General features: G+C 43.3%; 1 protein-coding gene across 3 annotated transcripts in view; it reads right to left on the reverse strand.

The window, feature by feature from the left end:
• LOC129865273 (chemokine-like protein TAFA-5) overlaps nt 1-18,273 on the reverse strand; it is a 195,322-nt gene that overhangs the window by 120,093 nt on the left and 56,956 nt on the right. The window lies entirely within an intron of this gene.

Genomic DNA, 18,273 nt, shown 5'->3' on the forward strand with positions numbered 1-18,273 from the left:
CACACTGCCAGGTCACTGGTATAATTGAGTTGATATGTGCCATAACTAGCCTCTCAAAGAACTTAATGTTTACAGATGTGACTGCTACAGTGCAGTAGTCATTGTGGGATGAAGCCTTAGAGTTCGTGAGAACAGGAATGATTATGGTCATCTTAAAACATGTGGGGATTACAGACTGAGACAAGGAGAGGTTGAAAATTGAGAACACGCCCTGGAATACTGTCGGGCCCCGCGGCCTTACAGGTGTTGACCTGATGGAAGATCTTACGTCGACCTTGGAGAGTGAGATCACCCAATCCTCTGGGCCCTCACACCCGGCACAACATTGTTATTGTTGAAGCATGCATAACATGCATTGAGTTTGTCTGGTAGAGAGGTATTGTTGGACAGATCACGGGTGGGTCTTCCTTTGTAATCCGTGGACTGTAGCCCCTGCCACATGCAACAGGCGTTGGAGTCTGTGTAATAGGATTCCACCTTATTCCTATATTGTCCTTTTGCTGGTTTGATAACTCTGTGGAGGTCAGAGTGTGACTTCTTGTACTTGTTCCTGTCCTCAACTGTAGCCTCAGGGTTGTCTGCGATAGTCCTGTGTACGGTATCCATGTGCTTTAGTTTAGCACTGTCATGACTCTACTGTGAGGATCCAAAGACCGGGTTACAATGGATCAACGTCTACCAGATCTCTCTCACCCGCAGAGGGGAGGAGGGATTGATGTGGGAGTTTTGTGACACCTCACGCCCGGTCGTAAATTGTATGCAGCAGAGGACTCTTTTTGGTCTTTAGTAGTGGTGATTAGAATGTCGTTTTGTTACAGAGACATTTTTCTGCCAAAACACTCTAACATCCAAAAGTGAACATTGGGACAATATTTCTAACATCCGAATGTAGGGGATGATGAGAGATGGTCTATGGAAAACGATTGTTGATTTTGTGATGTCATTAAAAATGGCATAAAATGTTTTAACGGAAATATTGTAACTTAAAGAGTATACACACTGTATATGTCAGGTTTTCATCCATTTACGTTGTGTAGGAAATTTCAAAGACGATGAGCCTATTTTTGTAAAGATAGGAATGTGATTTTAGTTTTCTAACGAGATCATAGTTTTGATGATACTTTGCCCAGTAAGTATTTTGGCTTGCAAAGAGGAATCCAATTGGAATTCAGCCAGAGAGAGAATATGCATTTTTCTTTTTACTTTTAATCACTTGCAACCAGCATTCAGAATGATTGTCACGGTAGGGAAGATTGATTAGTGAGACTACCTAAATCCTCTAAACTAGAACAAGCATCTCAGTAAGGGATACAATAAGTCCAACTACTAACAGATTGGATTAGTTTAGAAAAGTGAATTTTATTTATTTTTGTGTAGCATAACATTAATCAACCAATTAATGTACATGAAAAACAAACAATTGTGAAAATCAACATGCAATAGAGCATACTGGGAAATATGATTGTTGATTGTGATTGTCTGCAAATGCTGGGAAAGGCATTTCACGGTAAAGTCTACACCTTTTGTTTTATTTGCCACATGCGTCGAATACAATCACACTCAACTCTTTTACACCACTTTGTGTTAAGTTAATCTAACTCCTGAATCAACACTAAAAATGTTGACAACAACCTCTCCCTCAACATGATCATGACAATGAGATGATTGTGGACTACAAGAAAAGGATGACCGAGCACTCCTCCATTTTCATCGACAGGGCTGTAGTGGAGTAGGTTGGGAGCTTTAAGTTCCTTGGTATCCACGTCACCAAGAAATTAACATAGGTCAAGCACACCAAGACAGTCGTGAAGAGTGCATTGACCTCTGTACCGGTACACCCTGTATATAGCCTCGCTATTGTTATTTTACTGCTGCTCTTTAATTATTTGTTACTTTTATTTCTTTTTTTCTTAACTGCATCGTGTGTTAAGGGCTTTTAAGTAAGCATTTGACTGTTAGGTCTACCTTACGGTCTATATGGGGGAAAGGTTTGTGCAAGTTCTGTTCTGACTGGAGATGTCTGCATACTTGATCTGGGGAAACACTGGGGAAGTGCTTTGGCTCTCGTCGAAGAGAGAAGTTTATCCACCTATTCCGTGTCCGCAACATTGAAATGGGCAATTTCTATGTGAATTAATGAGGAGGCCGAACACACCTCAATTCAAACTGTTGTTAGAAAATTAAACTTGATCGAAAGGAATTAGAAATTGACAAGTTGAAACAAAGCCTATTGATAATTAGCAGGCAGCGTGCCTTGGTTTGAGGGAAATTAACTGTCCGGTTGCGTAACAATCACATTTTGGAACAGGGAGTGCATTCTGACATCACGTGCATAAAAAAACTCACACTGGGTGTCTTGTTTTGCACGCTTTGTACCAAATAATAAAATGCAGTACTACAGGATATTTCTTAACGTAGCTCTTTATTAGCTAGCTATAACTTGCATGCTCACCTATCTCCAACCATGATCAACTGCCCATGACCTAACCATTTGGGTGGTCTTAACCAATCATAGCACAGTATGATACGGCGGTAAAATGCATCCAATTATAATTCAGTATGTTTACACATATGAATATTACATCCCCCTTCTTTTAAAACAATTAAAAAATATATATTCTAAGCGTTTCTTTTGAAAACATGCTCTGCAGTTTGAACTCAAGGTAAGTAACCATTTATATTGCATACTACACCAACTGAATCAACATAGACTCTGAACAATGATCCAACATACTGTTACTTTTCGAACAAGGAATTCTCAGCAACTCAGCTTTCACAGTAGAAATTACATCTTAACATTTCAAACAAATACAATACCAAAGCATTTCAAGTGAACTTTCAATAACAAGTTTACAGTCTGGAACTCTTTCAGGGCAGCGATCCGCCTACACCCTTTGACATTTCACAGGTCTAGGACAGCTCTGGGCTTGACCTCTCTTCCTGATCTTGTGCGATATGTTGCTGAGCATGCTTCTGTGTCAGTCCACAGCTCTTGTGGTGTTGCAGGTAAGTATGGTGTATGTTGTGCTGTGTGTGTAGTCCATCACGCTCTCTTCAGGGGAACAGTTCATCTCATCAGTGTGTTGTTCTTTTGCGTTCAGTAGGTGACGACGATTGAGGCGGTACACCGCTCCTTCTGCGGTGCGGACGTGATATGAACGTTCAGTGTCAGCGGGCTGGATGACGACTGCTGGCTTCCAGAGGCCATGCTCCTGGATTCTAATTGAATCTCCGTCGATCAGTGGTGGCAGTGGTCTAGCTGACCTGTCGTAGTATCGCTTTTGTTGTTGTTGTCTCTGTTCACGTTTTTCATGCATTTCGTTGTAGCTGACGACCTCAGGTTGCAGCTGCTGGTTGGTGCTGGGAAGGATTTAACGAAGTCTGCGGCTCATCAACAGCTGGGCTGGTGATTTGAAGTTGTCAACTGGAGTGTTGCGGTATTCAAGGAGACTGAGGTAGGGGTCTCTCTTGTCTGCTTTTGCTTTGTCCATGAGTGATCTAGCAATCTGCACTGATTTTTCAGCAAGGCCATTACTTTGAGGGTAATGTGGGCTTGTGGTGACATGTGTAAACTCCCATGCTTTTGTGAAGGATTCAAACTCATTTGATTTGTAACAGGGCTCATTGTCAGATATTAAAGTCTCTACAATGCCATGCCTGGCAAAGGCTGCTTTCAGTTTGTGTATCACAGCTGCAGATGTGGTGCTGTGAAGCTTGTCGAGTTCGAAGTATGTGCTGTAGTAGTCCACTGTTACGATGTAGTCCTCGTTGTTCCAGGTGAACAGATCGGTTTCCACGACCTGCCAGGGTCGGTCTGAGATACAGTGAGATAACATTGGCTCTTTGGTGTTTGAAGGGCGTCGTTCAAGACATATTGCGCATTTACCAACAATGTCCTCTATTTGTTTGCACATTCCGTGCCAAAACAAAATGTCCCGTGCTCTCTGTTTGCACTTTTCCATGCCCATGTGTCCAGCATGGACCTTTGTCAAAATCTCTTCTCTGAGACTGGCAGGAATAAAGATTTTCTCTCCTTTGAAAATTATTCCGTTGATCTGTGATAGTTAATCACGATGGTTCCAGAATTCTGAGATGCTCTGAGGGCATTTTCTCCTCTCCTCAGGCCATCCATCCTGTATGACTTTCCTCATCTGTGCGAGTTGTGAGTCCTTTTCTGCTTCTGCTTGGATCTCCTTCAGTTTTGTGTCACTAACTGGTAAGTTGCTGTACACAGTGTGCACTAGCATGTCCATGCCTTCACTGAGGCTGCTGTCCTTATAGGTAAGAAACTTCCTGGAGAGCGTGTCTGCAACAGGGATGACTTTGCCTGGACGGTGAGTGATTGTGAAGTCGTATTTTTGTAGTTGAAGAATCATTCTCTGTAGCCTTGGCGGGGCTGTGGCTAGTGGTTTCCTCATGATTGACTCAAGGGGCTTGTGGTCGGATTCCACAATGACTTGTTGTCCATATACGTACTGATGGAAACGTTTACATCCGAACAGAATGGCGTAGAGCTCCATTTTAATTTGAGTGTAGTTGATTTCACAGTCTGTGAGAGATTTGGAAGCGTAGCCAATGGGCTTTCCTTCTTGCAGTAGCACTGCACCTAGTCCATACTTCGACACGTCCACTTGGAGTCTGAGCTCTTTGTCGGGGTCGTAGTAGGCAAGGATTGGTCCTGGTTCTCTCGTGATCAAGTCTTTCACATTCTGGAAAGCAATGCCGTGTTGCTTGTCCCAGAGAAACTCCCTGGACTGCTTTAGCAGTTGACGCAGGGGGGCATTAGCATTGGAGAGGCTGGGTGCGAACTTGGCTAAGTAGTTGACCATGCCAAACACTGTTTCCAGCTCTGCACGGTTCTTTGGTGGCTCCATTTATTTTATGGCTGAGATCTTCTGTGGATCGGGCTTGATTCCAGTCGCTGTGAGAAGATGTCTGAAGTAGCTGACCTCTGTAGCGCCGACTGTGCTCTTCTCGGGGTTGAGCCGGACTCCTCTCTCGGAGGTTTTGGTCGTGCTCCTCTTTGGTTCGACCATAGACAAGGATATCGTCCACAATTGCCACAACTCCGTCGAGGCCTTCGTACACTTCATCGATCTTTCGCTGAAACTCGTCTTGGGCTGAGATATTCCCAAAAGGCAGGCGACGGAACCTGTAGCATCCAAACGGTGTGTTGAATGTTGTGAGCTTAGATGACTCTTCTGTGAGCTTGATAGCCGAGTAACCTGATCTAGCGTCCATGACCCTGAAGTAGTGTGCTCCCGCTAGCTTGTGTGTGATGCCATCTGGCGTCGTTAAAGGATAATGGGGGCGTTTGATAGCCTTGTTCAAGTCTCTTGGGTCGAGGCATACTCGGAGCTTGTCTATGCGTGGTTTCTCCACCACCACTAACACGTTTACCCAGTCAGTCAGTTCTGTAACCTTGGTGACTATGTCAGATTGCTCCATGCTCTCCAACTCTTTCTTCAGACGGGCACGGAGAGCAAGGGGAATCTTTCTCGGTGGGTAGACCACAGGGGTTGTATCTGGGTCAAGGCGAATGGTACATTCTCCTGGGAATAATCCTATTCCTGTAAAAACATCAGCAAACTCCTCCAGTACATTGTCTGTCTCTACTGGTGCTGTCACTGATAAAACTAGCTTGATGAGGTCCATGTCTAAAGATGCTTTAAGACCTAGCACTGCAGGTGCTCTAGTGTCAACAACGTAAAAGTCCAACATCATGTCACTTTCCTTGTATTTGCATTTGAAAGTGCATGTGCCTTTTACTGGGAGCTCACCACCATAACCAGTCAGTCTGCGCGTGGTGGGCTGTAGCTCGCACTCATATGTCTAGCTGCGGTACTTATTCAGAGGAACGTTTACTTGTGCACCAGTGTCTAGTTTGAACTTGAGCTTTGTGCCTTGTGTTCCTATCTCAATATCAGCAAAGGCTTGCTCTGTCTCTGATATTTAACTTTCTGTGTCACTGAATCAATAAACAGTTTATCAGCGTTTGACTCTTTGATTTGACTGTTTGCCTTTAGCTGGGCAGTTTCCTTGTTCGCCATGCACTTTGTATGCACAATATCCACATGTTTTGGGGCGTTTTGAGTCTTTGTCGCTCTGTTCTGGAGTTATGTCTCTCTCCGTTCTAAAACGCGCTCTCTGTGCACCGGATGTGTGCTTTGACGTCTGCCTGACTGTGTAAACTGCTTGTTCACGTGCTGCCGGGCAAAATGGTTTTCATCTGAGCCAGGGCTCGCTTGTGAGATCTGGCTATGTCGATAGCTTTATCCAGCGTTAGATCAGACCCAACATTCAAAAGTTTCTCTCTCACTCGCGGTGAGTGTATTCCAAATACAATACGGTCCCTGACCATCTCATCCTTGTTTGCATAATCACAGTCTTTCACAAGCAGATGCAGCTCTGTCACAAACTGTTCAAACGACTCGCTAGCTCCCTGTACTTTCCCATGGAATTTGTACCTAGCGAAAATCGTATTGGTCTTCGGCACAACATATGCTTCAAAACGATCATAGTATGTTTTCAGTACCTTTGATTCAATGTCAATGTGTTGTAAATATCTCTCCCTTTTTCGCCGATCCAGAGGAGCAGGTAGCTGCACTTTTCCTCTTCTCCTCTTTCCTTCAGAGGACCGTGAACATGAGCTCCACATGCTGTTTGTACTTATGCCGTGCACCGGGTAAGTTTGTAGACTCCCAGTCCATTCGAGGTGAAGGAACTCCTGACAAATTCATCTTTTAAGACTTTTAACTCTGACACCATGTCTTGTTTTGCACGCTTTGTACAAAATAATACAATTAAGTACTACAGGATATTTCTTAACATAGCTCTTTATTAGCTAGCTATAACTTGCATGTTCACCTATCTCCAACCATGATCAACCTCCCATGACCTAACCATCTGGGTGGTCTTAACCAATTATAGCACAGTATGATACGGCGGTAAAAATGCATCCAATTATAATTCAGTATGTTTACACATTAATATTACACTGGGGTGACCATTAGAGATATTTGGAACTCACACGTGAAAAGGTTAACCCCTGAATCAACACTAGAAATGTTACACTGAAAAATCAATAGATAAAACTATACAATTTGCTGTGTACCATACAAACACTGCTGGATCACGTGTACTTACGGATCACGTGTACTTACTTCTATTCTCCAACTCTCTACTCAATAAAATCACAGAAAAAAAAATGTTCAATCACAAAAATCATGGCAAAGATACACAGCAAATTCTCCAGTTTTAAATCAACACTAGGAGTGTTAAATTTAACACTGGTCCAGTGTGTATACAGGTCCACACTTTTCATTGTTAAATTAACACACTGCTTAGTGTAAAGCCTGGTTTGCTTATTTCCCAGTGCCTTATCTTTGAGTGAATTGTAGAGGTACCGCTGATGACCGCATTTGTTAGTGACAGAGAAATGGTTGTTGACATTTTCAGTCCTGTGGCCTTCACCAAGTGAGGTACTAAGCGAATATGTTATCATTAAACGTACATTATTTAACACAATACAACTCTTATTTCATTATGCCTTATTTTGAGGGCCTAGCTTTACCTTAATAGTTGCCTGAAACTCACAGTTTACAGGCCACATCAGAACTTCATGTCACATTATGCTGGTTTGCAAAGTGATGTGTATTGGAATCCAGCCAGAGTGGGGATATCCGACATTTGGAATTTTTGTTCAACTTCTGAATTTTTGCCCCTGATGTGCATAATGTTCGACTCCATTACCTCATCATCACTCAGCCAGAAAGTGGAGGGAGGCAAATATCTATGCTCACACACTCATACACATTCCTGCCAAAATCTCTCTGCAAAACACCAACAAAGCACACATCAACACACAGTCAGATGCAGCCATGTTCTCTCTCTCTCACAGAGGTCTGACTGTTTTAATAAACTACAGTAGCGTACAGCTGTTCACAGAGAGACATAGATACAGAGCCAACAACAAGCTGAGTTGTCTGAAATCTAATTTGGATACAAACTGTAAATTAGTGAAACCTTGATGATGCTCCCTGCCCTCGGGCCTGGCTTAATACGCGTCTATAAGAGCCAGCACAGTCAGCGCAGCTTCTATACACAGCACACTTCTAGGTAGGAGAGCGGCACACCGCCCATGGGTCTCATCCTGACACACAAATGCGCATGTTATGTACACACACACACAGACACATATACATCGGCATGAACGCATGAGCAAACGCAGGCAGGCACAGAAACACACACACTACACTTACTGCCCACCCAGCATGAAACAGTACATCAGATGTATACAGTATGGGGCTGACAAAATACAGCCATAGACTCTGCATGCTGTTGGAAAACAGTTATCAGGGAGTGGCAGCTTGGGCCACTAAAGTGCTGGGAAAAGAGGAGAAATATTAGCTCTCTGTCAATGCTACCGGAAGTCAGAAAAGTTCTTGAGACAACTCTCGTTACAAGCTTTGTCATCATAAAAAGGAAAAGTGCTGCCTGTCCAATCTATTTTGGAGACTTGTGTGGTTGTTTGGATCGGGAAGCAGCGAAGCACCTCACTGGTTATTGGACTGACTCCAGCCAGGTGATTTTATTTGCTCTCTCCTGAAAATACTGCAATCTGTGCGCACAAACAATAATATAATATATGCCATTTAGCTGAAGCTTTTATGCAACTTACAGTCATGCATACATACATTTTCCATATGGGTGGCCCCAGTGGACATCAAACCCACAATCCATGCTTTGCAAGCGTCATGCTCTACCAACTGAGCCACAGAGGACCACACACACACACACACACACACACACACACACACACACACACACACACACACACACACACACACACACACACACACACACACACACACACACACACACACACACACACACACACACACACACACAGTCTGAGTAACATTGGCTACATTTACACAGGCAGCCCAATTCCAATCGTTTTACTTTTTTTTACTAATTTAGACCAATCAGATCAGTTCTGAAAAATATCTGATGTGAAAAGATCTGATGTGATTGGTCAAAAGACCAATAAATGGAATAAATATCAGAATTGGGTTGTCTGTCTAAACGCAGCCATCTAGAGGTATTGAGTAAGACGACCTTCTGCAGTATAAGCTATATGCTTCAAGGAATAGTTCAGGCAAATTAAAACACATTGCTGTTTATCACAATGCAAATCTCTGCTCCTATTATACACTAAATACACAGGGTGTATACATATAATTGAATATATCAGCTCTGTATGAAAATACATCTAAATGAATTAGTATCTACCCGGCAAGTATCTTTTCATAATGATGGTAGCTTTTTTGACTCGTTTGACCTTGAAGTAGCTTGCATATGGAGAATGCTGGTTTCCCATGAGCGGCAACCTTTTCCTCCGTGTTAGTCTTTAAGAATAACAAATTCTTGTAATAGCAGGATTCGTTTTAATTCTGAATGTTCATCAATTAAAACGGTGGAAACGGGAAAACAAATGACCCTGATCACCCTAACGCTACACACACACACAACCGCCCCCCTCGGCCCACACACAAACTTATACATACAAAAAACCACTGCAATTAAGCACATTTTCCAATCCCTGAGGATCTACAAATGCTAGTCCCTTAATAAACCTCCATCTGAAACTAAACACCATGTCTCAGCCCTCGGGGCCAGGGGGAAGGATAGAGAGGGCACCCTTAGGTACGCAATTTATCTGTGGCAGCAAAAGCCTATAATCAGGCCTAGTTGGGATGTGTTTGTAGTTGGAGTGTGTGTCCGAGTGCGCCCGATCGTGCACGTGCATGTGTGTGTGGTTGTGTGTGGGAGTAGTGCAAGTCCATGACTTCTTTCATGTAGGGTTGATCAGCATTCATCAGGAGGACTCAGGGACTGCAGTGATTGAATGCAGACTCCAAAACCAGACTTCTTTTAATCTCACTCTCACATTCAGCTGGCCTCTCACTGTTGCTCAGCTGTATGATAAAGAACGCTCACATTCTCCCTCCATCTCTTCCTCTTTGCATTTCTCAAATTTTTGCTGTACCTCTCTCAGTCAGACAGTTGGTTGGTAGGTATCTCTCTCTCTTTCTCCATTGGTCTCTCTCTATCTCTCTTTCCCTCTCTTACTCACAAACTCTAACATACCAGGGGCAATATTAGATATCTTTCCAAACCAGTACACAAACACAAACCCTCATAAACTATTTGCCCAATTATCTACTTGCATCAACACCAATAAAACAGTCCCATCCCATGCCTATAATACTTGTTACTGGTTACCCCAGTTAACGACTGTCACGTGTGCTCTCTCCGACACTCTAGGTCGCCATGCTTCCGCGCCTCAGCTGGATCGACAGGTTCCCGCGCCTTAGCAGAGGTGACCGGTCCGCTCCTGATCCCCGGGATCATCATCTTGATCGGCGTTCTGCGGCTGGAACCACGCGTCGGGGAGGGGGTACTGTCACGTGTGCTCCCTCTCCGGCCTCTAGGTCACCAGTCTGCTTGTTATGGCGCACACCTGTCACCATCGTTACGCGCATTATCACACTCACCTGGACTCCATCACCTCCTTGATTACCTGCCTTTTATATGTCACCCCCTTTGGTTTCTTCCCCAGTCGTCATTGTTCCTGTGTCATGTTGGTGCGCTGTTCGTGTTTCTTGTTTTGTTCATTTACATCGTTACAACGACAGCTCTGTTCTAACCTCCAGGCAGTCAGTTCACCACTCAGCCAGCTAATCCTCCCACTCCCTGCCTGCCACTCTCTTCTCCCAGAATAACGACGGGCTTCACTCCACAAAGCCTTTCTCCTAATCATCCCAATGACGGGTCTGACAACTGACTGTATGACAATGAACAACACACACTATTGAGCATGGAACACAGCTCATGTCGACGTCAGGGAGGATTGATTCAATGACTTCAATTCAGCAGCACCGAACTCCCTCTGTGTGTCACTAAATGAGAATTTTTGTCTCAGCACTGTCTGCAATATCCTATCTAGGCTCTGAAATGGCATAATTCAAATACAAGAAGAGAGGAGGAATTTTCTTTTCTATTGACTGGGCTTTTATAGATATAGTATAGTAATTATTCTGAGAGATTGATGGCAAGCTGGGGGAATGTGAGGAAACATAGAGAGTCATGTTATTCAGATACAGAAATAGGGAGAGATATTGTGTTGTCTCCAGCAACTACAGTCATTGAAGGAAATAATGAAACAGTGTGAGAGAACTTCTATTGAAACCCAATGACAACACACATACACCTGATTCAATTAAATATGGTTTAAACTGAAGACCATAAACTAGACTGACCATGACAATTCAAAGACATGGTTAGTGTATTGATGGAATCAGGTGTATTACATAAAGCTGGGCTGGAACAAACACCTGCACACAGTACAGTCCTTTACTACAGATGTAGTAATTTGAGACAGTTTGCTACACCAGGAAAATAATCCTGCAGCAACGGGAAATGTTCATTATTATGTGGATTATAATGAATGGATATTTTTGTAAGGGTTGATACATTTTTCGTTCGGGCAAATCAAGTCTGAAATATACTAGAAGTTTGCATTTCTTGCCGTGCAGGAAAATTCTCAGGAACAAAAGAGTGTCCAAATTAACATCCTACATCTGTAACCCAGCTAAACTACTGTTTCTACGGGACAGAAATGGGGCATGTTTCTGGGTTGAGCCTGAAGAGCCTCAAGTAATTAGGGATGCCCCCATCTGGTTCGCCCTGGAGACGGTGTGTGTGTGTGTGTGATGGTGGTGGTGGTTTGCCACTACTCACTGACATGTCACCCTCATGGGCATCTGACTAGCAACCCCACCCCACTATCCTGGAGAGACCCACAAGGGGGGCTGAATCTACACATCTGCTTCTGGGCCCTAGATATTCTATTCTATTTTATTCTACCCTCAAAAAACATACCTATGTTTGATATGCAGAACCAGACACCACACTGCAAAAGCTTCCAACTGCAAAAGCACCCTCAACAAACACAATAACATACAAATCAAACCACCTCTTACATTTCAATGTTATGGCTGAAAAGCAGGTTGGCCAGACATTTGCTCATGAATATTTAGTTCTACATATGCATTAGCTCAGTTTAGTAGCAGCATCAGCTATGACATTTATGAGTATGGGAGATGATTATAAAGCAGGAGGAGGACAGTGTCCCAAATGGCACCCATTTCCCTATATAGTGCACTAATTTTGACCTGATCCCATTGGGCTCTTTTCAAAAGTAGTGCACTACATAAGGAATAGGATGCCATTTGGGACGCATTCCTGGATGAATGTAACCCACCCAGAGGCATGAAGAACACAGACCATACAAAAAAATAAGACCAGGTGGCAGTTTTAGGGCCTTATTAATCATTCGGTATATCCAAGCGACTTCTCTCCAAGTACCTTAGGTTGGATTGTGTTTATCTTCCATTATAGGCCTACTTTTCACTGCTTATTTATTTACATTGCAATGACTCAAATGGAAAGGTGGGGTTGGTTTGTAGATAAAAATCACTTGAAATCATAAATGTCATGGAATTCAATGTAAATCCAACGACGCAAGTCTCACATAGGTCTACTTGGCTGTGCCATATATAACAAAGTCCTTCAATATCCCATTGACTTCTAAAGCGGTCGAAGGGAAGATGCAGCAGAGCTCATAAATAGCATCACATGACTACACGATAACCTTGTTGTAATTTCTGGGCCCTGTGTGTGTGAGGTGAATTCCCTGGGAGCTAAAGTATGCCCATCTCGCCATCTCCCCTCTGGTGTGTGCGTTTGTGTACCGTGATAACAAACCTCTATCGCCTGGCCGTTCACATAGAGATAGCGCCACCGCATGCTTCAGCTGCAACCAAGGTGCAGGGAGAAATTCACATCTGGGAGCAAGGAAAGAGCTGACAGGTATGGAAAGGCAGCGCACAACTTATTTACCAAAACAAAAATCTAGACACGCCTCACCACTATTGCTCTCTCCAAACTCCTGCCATTTCATAGAGCTTTGTTTCTCAATTATAAATGTTGGTTCATGTTAACCCCCGAAGTTAAACTTAATTTCTGTTAAATCTTTATTGCATATAATCTTACAATAATCGCGAGCGTTTCACCATTTCATTACCGTTTATTGCAACATTGGTGCATTTAATTGACCAACCTATCCTGAATGGCAATGTTTAAAGTGCACATGAACATTCATTAAACTCAAGTGGTAGACGTTCATTTTATTTCCATCAAATGTGTTTATTTGCAGTTAGTCCTTGGTGCTCCTTATCTCTGTCAAATGTTTGGTACCTGTGAAAATTGTGGGTGAGCGAGCGGCTGAGTTCCAATACCTATTCCAATACCTCCCGATAAGAACACCAATGGGAGAGTTCAATTAGACTGAACCAGGGTGCACCGGATTATTGCCCAACACATGAACGGTCCAACAAGTGAGGGTGAGGTTTTTCAGATCTGATACTGGAAATAAATCCTTGTCTAGAAGAAAAATCAATTTTAGCCTACTGATGTCTACCAATTATTTTATTAGTTGCCTATATTATTGGTAATAGTTTTTTAAGCAATTGCTGAAGTAAAGGAAAGGAAAAATGCATTACCATGCACAATGTAGACAATATTGTACACAATGTACAGAAGAGTAGAGCTGCTGAGGTTGTAAAACGGGATGCTTTTAAAGCCAATACAGAGCATCACCAGGCTTTGTGCCAATCACAAAGGTGGGCTATTGACAGTTGACTCCTGAAATAAACACATTTCTGTCTCTCTGATGAGCAATGCTTCGGAAAAAAGAAAGGGGAAAGAATAACGGAAGAAAATAGAAGGGGAAACAAATATACTGTGGCTGTCAGCGGTGAAGGTGACACAGGGTAGAGCGTATGATTTCAATGCGACTCGCATCCTCATTTTTCTCCCTATTGTGACTCAAAGCCCTGTCATTCATCTGGTGAAAATTGACCGTTTGAGTGCTATTATCAAGCTGACACAATACACGGCTTGACTCCCCTCTCCGCTTCCATCACTGTGGTGTGTGTGTTGTATTATGCCCATTGATTTGTCGTATAGACATTCCATACAGTACAGTACTTTATTGGGAGAAATATTTCACTGTTAAGGTAATGTACCGTGTCTACATTAGTGTGTGTGTGTGTTTGTGTGTGTGTGTGTGTGCATTCCTGTGTGCCTGTCTGTGTGTGACTATAGTAATAAAGCTAGTAGCTGCCATTAGGCTCAGACAGACAATCCAGTCTAATAGGGGGGATGTTCTCTACTGTGACCAAGCATTTAGACATTCACTATTCATTCTGCTTTACACCCTGACTATTATCGAGCACCACACTTTTGATACTAGTGCACCTAGGGAATAGGATGCCATTTGGGACTCGGACACTATGGCTAAGCTATTACTGCATGATCATTCTATCTGGGCAAAGCAAAGCTCCAATGTACTGTAAAGTTCAATCTTCATATTAAACGCCTGCTGATGCTGTTATAGGGGCTTTTTTGTTTTGTACTGTACTGTACTGTACAGTTCACTGCTTTTGATCAGGGCCCATTGTGGGCTTTGGTGAAAAATGTAAAGAATAGGCTGCCATGCAACCTAGGTCTCTGGTCACGTTTGCTAAATGTTATTAGGAAATGATCAAGGAGCTCATGAATATGTTTTAAACAGACAGGGTTGAGGCTCTAGAAAGAGTTGAAATTATAGAGTAGATCATTTTTCTCTCTTTCCTTCTCTTCACTCTGGCTCAGAGCAGAGCGGAGGTTGTTTGCCAGTAGTGAGGTATTGGTTCAGAGTAATTGGTATTCTCTGCACATCAGACCCAATGCAGAGCTTCTTATGAGAATAAGAGAGGAAATATGCTTATCTGTATTTCCACAGTAACTGGGGGGGAGGGGATCTAAGCTCTCACTCTGTAGCGCTAGTCTAGCTAGCTGCCCTTATTTTCTTCCCTGTGCAGTTCTCTACTGTCAAAGCTCATTATGGAGGGTTGCTTTGCTTTGCTCAGTGCCGCTGTCCACACTTTTAGCCTTTCAGCATTCACCACCCCCAAGCTCTCCCACACCATCACCCCATCCTCCCTCCTCATCATCTGCCCCCACTAACCACACACACATACAGTGAATTTGTATTCAGACTTTTTCCACATTTTGTTACGTTAGTCTTATTCTAAAATTCATTAAATATTTTTTCCCCCTCATCAATGTTCACACAATATTCCATAATAACAAAGACAAAATACGTTTTTTTTTTTTTTTTGGCAAAAAAATCCCCTGAAATATCACATTTACATAAGTATTCAAACCCTTTACTCAGTACTTTGTTGAAGCACCTTTGGCAGCGATTACTGCCTTGAGTCTTCTTGGGTATGGCCAACAAGCTTGGCACACCTGTATTTATTTGAGGAGTTTCTCGCATTCTCCTCTGCAGATCCTCTCAAACTCTGTCAGGTTGGATGGGGAGCTTCGCTGCACAGCTATTTTCAGGTCTCTCCAGAGATGTTCGATTGGAGAGACCTGATGTTCAAGATGTTCGAAGTACGGGCTTTGGCTGGGCCACTCAAGGACATTCAGAGACTTGTCCCTGAAGTTGCTTAGTGTCATTGTCCTGTTGGAAGGTGAACCTCTGGAGCAGATTTTCATCAAGGATATCTCTGTACTTTGCTCCATTCATCTTTGCCTTGATCCGGACTAGTCTCCCAGTCCCTGCCGCTGAAAACCATCCCCACAGCATGAAGCTGCCACCACCATGCTTCACCGTAGGGATGGTGTCAGGTTTCAATCTTGGTTTCATCAGACGAGAGAATATTGTTTTTCATGGTCTGAGAGTCCTTTAGGTGACTTTTGGCAAACTCCAAGCGGGCTGTCATGTGCCTTTTACTGAGGAGTGGCTTCTGTCTGGCCACTCTACCATAAAGGCCTGATTGGTGGAGTGCGGCAGAGATGGTTGTCCTTCTGGAAGGTACTCCCATCTCCACAGAGGAACTGTTGGTCACATCTCTGAACAAAGCACTTCTCCCCCGATTGCTCAGTTTGTCCGGGCGGCCAGCTCTAGGAAGAGTCTTGGTGGTTCCAAACTTCTTCCATTTAAGAATGATGGAGGCCACTGTCTTCTTGGGGACCTTCAATGCTGCAGAAATTCGATGATACACTTCTCCAGATCTGTGCCTTGACACAATCCCGTCTCGGAGCTCTACGGACAGTTCCTTCGACCTCATGGCTTGGTTTTTGCTCTGACATATACTGTCAACTGTGGGACCTTATATAGACATGTGTGTGCCTTTACAAATCATGTCCAATCAATTGAATTTACCACAAGTGGACTCCAATCAGTTGCAGAAACATCTCAACGATGATCAATGGAAACAGGATGCACCTGGGCTTAATTTCGAGTCTCATACCAAAGGGTCTGAATACTTATGTAAATAAGGTATTTCTGTTTTTACTTGTAATAAATTTGCAAACATAAAAATAAAAAATAAATCCCTTTGTCATTAGATTGATGTAGATTGATGAGGAAAATGTTATATTTAATATTTTTTAGAATAAGGCTGTAACGTACAAAAATCAAGGGGTCTGAATACTTTCCGAATGCACTGTACACAAACATACAGGTAAACAGAGTGAACCGTGCTAACTACACGCACATCACACACAAACACACCAACTTCATCTCTCAAATACTTTATGGTATTGTATAGTCTTGACCAGCTCTTACACATGGCATAGCCATTCACTTCCTACCAATACCTTTTTTTTTAGGACGAGTCACCATAGTATCCCCCAGGTAGCAGACCAGCTACAACCTGTGACAATCTCTTTCTGTCTCCCTCTCTCTTTCTGTCTCTCTCTTCTTTTTTCCTCTCTCTTTCAATATCTCTGTCTCTTCCCCCTCTCTCTTCTTGACAAAACTCAGTACATCTGTCCCTTTCCTTTCTACCTCATTAACTGTCACAGCGCTACGTGTCAGTCTGTGGTCAGTCAGTCCAGTCGTAAGCTACCACTGCTCCTCCGCTCATCAATCCATTTGCTCTTACAAGCAGTGGCATGGTCCATCAGGCATCTCCAGTTGAGCAGTTATCTGTACTGATGGGAGAAAGGGCCTGACAAAGCAGTGAGCCCATGTGTAACCATTTGTGCCAATTATTTCATTAGAGTCTGATAGACTCCCTTCCCTCCACTGGCAGCAAGCAGGCAGGCAGGCAGGCAGCACCCCTTTCTACTCTGCTCTCCTCTCGCCTCAATGCTCTGCACGCTGGAGCGCATCGCAATGGGTTCAAGTCCATCAATTAATGAGGCAATTTGCTCAAGTGGTTACACCTGGGCTGAACACTTTGTGTAGCTCTGCTAGCCGATCACAATCTATTAGGGTGAGGTAGGATGAGGGTGGGCTCTGCTAGTTTTGCTGTCTCACTAGGCGTCGCTGGTTGTGTGTGTGTGTGTGTGTGTGTGTGTGTGTGTGTGTGTGTGTGTGTGTGTGTGTGTGTGTGTGTGTGTGTGTGTGTGTGTGTGTGTGTGTGTGTGTGTGTGTGTGTGTGTGTGTGTGTGTGTGTGTGTGTGTGTGTGTGTGTGTGTGTGTGTGCGTGTGTGTGTCATGTCTGCCTGCGTGTTTGTCTGTCAGTCAGTCTGTCAGTTTCTCTCTCTCTCTCTGCTAGCATGTTGTGTGTGCGTCATGCCATCTCTCAATCTCTCCGTCAGACTCCTGCTGCGTGTCAGTGTGTTTGTTTGTGCGTGTGTCAAGTTTGTGTGTCCGTGCGTGTGTTACAGATGTAATGATTCACTAACAAGCATTCGACTTCGGTTCAAATGTTTAAGATATGAGTGCATCAACTGATCCAAATGTAGCATGCATCTGTCAGACAATCAATTCAAATGTTTTGAATCGCCGGTTCACAATTTTTCGGGGGGACAACTCCTATAATGCATGGAATTGTGTTGACTGTAACTGGTCTACCCAGGCAATATCAGCAGCCTAGTTAAACTGCGCTTTGCGGACCAATGAGAGGTGGCCCGATTACTTTTCTGGCAGATCTGCGCATCAACTTCAGCATTAAAAGGCTTGTAAAATGGCTTGTGCAATATTACGCTTGATCAGTTTAATTATTTTTTATAAAATCTGCTTTTGAAAATTGTATTTTACAAAAGTAGCTTAAGCTACCGCCGGAGACACAACTTTTATCTGGCTATAGGCCCCGATCAGGGTTTACATTAGATGTTAGTTATGGCTCAGCTCAGGTGCCTACA

Source organism: Salvelinus fontinalis, chromosome 11 (assembly GCF_029448725.1).
Source record: "Salvelinus fontinalis isolate EN_2023a chromosome 11, ASM2944872v1, whole genome shotgun sequence".
NCBI lineage: Eukaryota > Metazoa > Chordata > Actinopteri > Salmoniformes > Salmonidae > Salvelinus > Salvelinus fontinalis.